We start from the raw sequence: 5,170 nt of genomic DNA, 5'->3' as shown, positions 1-5,170 counted from the left end.
ATGAATGGCTATCCATAAAAATTCAGTTTAAAACTCATAATGATCGATAGACAAAATTGAAAAATAAATGTGAATATGTATGATCCTTAACCCTTTTACCCCCAGGCTATTTGTAACTTTCCAACCCTTAACCCCCAGGCATTTTTTTTTCCAAGCACATTTTGCAATATATTTTTTTTCAAATTGTTCTAACAGCCTTAATTTTCCTCATAGAGAGGTCAGGTTGGTCTCATTCTCTTTGAAAATGCCTGAAGTTTCTCATAAAGTTAACAAAAATATGCAAAAAAATATGTTGAAAGCAGTTTTTTGCAAGGACGTACCAGTACATCCATGGGGGTAAAAGGGATAACTAGCTATATGCATGCAACATTCACTAAATCTTTTGAAATAGGTTTTTTTTTAATTGTTTGTGGTGTTCACTTAATTTTTCATGTCGGCCATTTCGGGTTCATTAAAACAAAATTCCTTTTACAGGTCATTAGTTGACTTTGCATTTCATCCAGAACAAAAATACCAAAATACTGTACACTATATCACTTATAGAAAACATTGCTAACAGTTATTTATGATTAAGATGTGCTATATTGTTTCCAATTTACCCATGTTTACAAATTTAGGTGGATGGATGGAGTGAAGGAAGCTCTGGGTGATAGGAGGATAGATGTGAGAGGGGCAAGAGAGCGTGCTAGAAATAGGAATGAATGGCGAGCGATTCTGACGCAGTTCCGGTAGGCCCTGCTGCTTCCTCCGGTGCCTTGGATGACCACGGAGGTAGCAGCAGTAGGGGATTCAGCGTTATGAAGCTTCATCTGTGGTGGATAACAGGGGAGGTTGGGCTGTGGCACCCTAGCAGTGGCCATGTTTCTGTTTTCACATAGTGCTCCATGATCACCATCATCTCCTTCTAGGCCTATTGATGCAAAGGGCCTCGGTTAGATTTTGCCAGTCGTCTGTATCTTGAGATTTGAATCCATACCTCGCCATTCATCACCACCTACTTCACGTTTCATAGGCCTCGGCCATGTAGACCTGGGTCTTCCAACTTTTTTAGTGCCTTGTGGAGTCCAACTGAAAGTTTGGTGCGCTAATCTCTCTTGGGGAGTGCAAACCATCTCCGTCTACCCCTCGCCATGATCTCGTCTGTATGTGGCACCCGATTAATCTGTCTCAACAGTTTCGTTTCTAATCCTGTTCTACCATTTAACTCCCAATATTCTTCTGCAGGGCTTTGTTCTCAAATCTACTACAAAATCTGTAGGATTTGTTCCATACTACAAACTTTTAATGTGATTAAGAAATACTTATATGAACGAATATCGGAGGAAATCATGTACATTGTGTATGAAAACTTGAAATGTGTGACTTATAAGTGTAGTAAATTAGAAAAATCATATGACTACTGTATATACGTGCTTTAAAGTAGATAAAAATTCCAATAAAACAAATAAGTTTTATACTTTTATTTCAATAAAAGGCCAATGGGAGGTCTTATCCAAGTGAAGTCAGGAATAGGTATGGGAAACCTCAGTGGAAAATAAGTTTAAAAGCTTAAAAGAAAAGAATGTAAATTTGTATTGTAGAAAACAGTAGTGAAATACGAGATTGAATTTTAGTGCATGTGTAGTATTAAATGGAAAGAAACTATTATTGTAGTTTAGGGCTTATGAATTCTGGAAGTATCCACAAGTATTTTGGTGAGAACGTTCTTTTGAAAGAGGTTTCACAAGAAATGTTTATTTTCGAACTAGGGGTACGTGAAGTGCTATATCGCTTAATTTTATTTTAAGTTCATGGATGAAGTGATTACTAAACAACAGACATACTGTATATCAATTTACTAAACCAATCCTTAAATTTGATTAAACTTTATTTAGTTTTATTCATCAAAATTTTAAATCTTGAATGCTCAACATGGTTGAATAGTTTTTAACCTTTTCGGCCGGCCTTGAGAGTTAAGATTTCTTTGGACAAAAGTATCGGGGTGTATTTTGGTTTTAACTAGAATTTTGTTTAGATAAAAGCATAAGATAGTGTTGCATAATTTATTCCTTTTACCCCCAGGCTATTTGGAAATTTCCAACCCTTAACCCTCAAGGGGTTATTTTTTTCCCAACACATTTTGGTGTATATTTTTTTTAAATTGCTCTAACAGCCTTAATTTTTGTCATAGAGAGGTCAGATTGGTCTCATTCTCTTGGAAAATGCCTGAATTTTCTCAAAAAAATATCAAAAATATGAAAAAAATAAATTTTATAGCATTTTTTTGCATAGGGGTAAAGGGATGGCTTTTGTGAAACGTACCAGTACGTCCTTTGGGGGTAAAAGGGTTAATGCATTTGGAAATGTTTACTATGCAACACATGAAGAATTTCATTAGTAGTTATTGAAAAATATGGTTTGAAATAAGTATTTCTATATATCTTTTTAGGAAGTGAAGGCATTTATTTTGTTAAGGGTTCCGAGTGATTGGATTCTTGAATTGGCTGACTTTTAAATGTCTGCAGGGAAGAGAGTATTTTAATATTGCAGTGACGCAAGTTGTAGAACTTATTTTTCCAAAAGATATTATGAATTCTCGTCTTATATGCAGTATATATCATTTGTGTTTATTTAATAACTGCTACCAATATCAATACATTATTTCGAATACCAACATTGTCATCACTGTAATGATTATAAATATCATATTTGAAAAGATTTTCAATGGAAGTAGTTAAGGCTATACAAAAGATTGATGTACAGTACAATACATGTACGTTGCAATTCTTTCCCTGGTAACTATAATTGAGAGTTTTTGGTGGTACCTACTGTTATCCAGCATACTTGCTCCTGCCAGGTGGGATGACTGTTGCCTTACAATGACTAAAATAATATGAACTTAAGGAAATTAGTTTTCCTTAAATATCGCTGATGCTCCATTAGAGGGATGATAGTTCTTCTACCGACCGAGGAAAGGCACCAAGGACTCAACACATGGTTGTGCTGTTTTGGTCACTTTAACAATAAGAGCGTAGTCATTAATCTACATGACTCTTGTTTCTCCCCTGCCTCACTTTCATTAGAGATCACTGAAACTTCGAGAAGAACTAGTGAAGATGTCATCAAAGAAGTGCAGTAAGTACCGAGAGTTGTTCCTGGCAGTAATAAACATGGGTACATGCAACTTGGAGAAAGTAGCTGGGTGCTCACACTTACTCTTTTATCTCTGCTCGTTCTCACATCGGAAAGAGCAGGTGCCGCAATTTGTCCCATACTGTAGAATAGTATTTGTACCATCCTTTGGTAATGTATCTTATTCTTCCTTTTTTCTTGTTCTTGGCAGTTTTATTACAGTGTTTCTTGAATATAAAATGAAGACTATACTATGTTTTCCCTGTTGTGTTATCAGCAGCCATTGTCTGACCCTCCAATGTCCTAGCTATGGTGGAGATGGGGTTAGGTCACTAATGATATGTATATAAGATCAGTCTCTAGGGCATTGTCACTGTGCCATACCTCTGCCATTCATGAGCGACCTTTAAAGAACAGTAGCCATCAAACCATCGCTCAATGCTGGTGTCTGCAACATTTTCTGTTATGATTCACACAAGCTTTAGGTATAACGGTGAGTAGATTCATCAACAGATAGTGTTCTCTTGTTCAATGCAAGGTACAGCCGTCAACCTTCCTAAATCATTCACATTTTTAATCATACAGGTATTTAAAAATGTCTAGGCCTACTGATATACATTATTATTATTATTATTATTACTATCCAAGCTACAACCCTAGTTGGAAAAGCAAGATGCTATAAGCCCAGGGGCCCCAACAGGGAAAAATAGCTCAGTGAGGAAAGGAAATAAGGAAATAAATAAATGAAGAGAACAAATTAACAATAAATCATTCTAAAATAAGAAACAACGTCAAAACAGACATGTCATATAATAAACTATCAACAACATCAAAAACAAATATGTCATAAATAAACTATAAAAAGACTATGTCTGCCTGGTCAACAAAAAAGCATTTGCTCCAACTTTGAACTTTTGAAGTTCTACTGATTCAACCACCCGATTAGGAAGATCATTCCACAACTTGGTCACAGCTGGAATAAAACTTCTAGAGTACTGCGTAGTATTGAGCCTCGTGATGGAGAAGGCCTGGCTATTAGAATTAACTGCCTGCCTAGTATTACGAACAGGACAGAATTGTCCAGGGAGATCTGAATGTAAAGGATGGTCAGAGTTGTGAAAAATCTTATGCAACATACATAATGAACTAATTGAACGACGGTGCCAGAGATTAATATCTAGATCAGGAATAAGAAATTTAATAGACCGTAAGTTTCTGTCCAACAAATTAAGATGAGAATCAGCAGCTGAAGACCAGACAGGAGAACAATACTCAAAACAAGGTAGAATGAAAGAATTAAAACACTTCTTCAGAATCGATTGATCACCGAAAATCTTGAAAGACTTTCTCAATAAGCCTATTTTTTGTGAAATTGAAGAAGACACAGACCTTATATGTTTCTCAAAAGTAAATTTACTGTCGAGAATCACACCTAAAATTTTGAAAGAGTCATACATATTTAAAGAAACATTATCAATACTGAGATCCGGATGTTGAGGAACCACCGTCCTTGACCTACTTACAATCATACTTTGAGTTTTGTTAGGATTCAACTTCATACCCCATAATTTGCACCATGCACTAATTCTAGCTAAATCTCTACTAAGGGATTCACCAACCCTAGATCTACATTCAGGGGATGGAATTGATGCAAAGAGAGTAGCATCATCTGCATATGCAACAAGCTTGTTTTCTAGGCCAAACCACATGTCATGTGTATATAGTATGAAAAGTAATGGGCCAAGAACACTACCCTGTGGAACACCATGAGGAGTTGGAAATTCTAAGTCTTTTGGGGGTGATGTTTAATGTCCAGTAGTTGACCTCATTCCAGTGCATGTCGTTTATTCTTGGAATTCATTTTGAATGTGAAGAAAATACCAAAGTTAAGAGAGTTAGCAATGCGATTTACATGTTACCTGATGCATGTCCGTACCCTACGTATTTGGATGTCCTTTTTCTTTAATTATTAAATCTATCATATTCAATCTTTTCTTCTTTATTAATACTGCTTCCTTAGTGTGAAGTCCACCTATTAATATTATTATTAGTATTATTA

Source organism: Palaemon carinicauda, unplaced genomic scaffold (assembly GCF_036898095.1).
Source record: "Palaemon carinicauda isolate YSFRI2023 unplaced genomic scaffold, ASM3689809v2 scaffold340, whole genome shotgun sequence".
Taxonomy (NCBI): domain Eukaryota; kingdom Metazoa; phylum Arthropoda; class Malacostraca; order Decapoda; family Palaemonidae; genus Palaemon; species Palaemon carinicauda.
Note: the sequence above shows the minus strand (reverse complement) of the source record.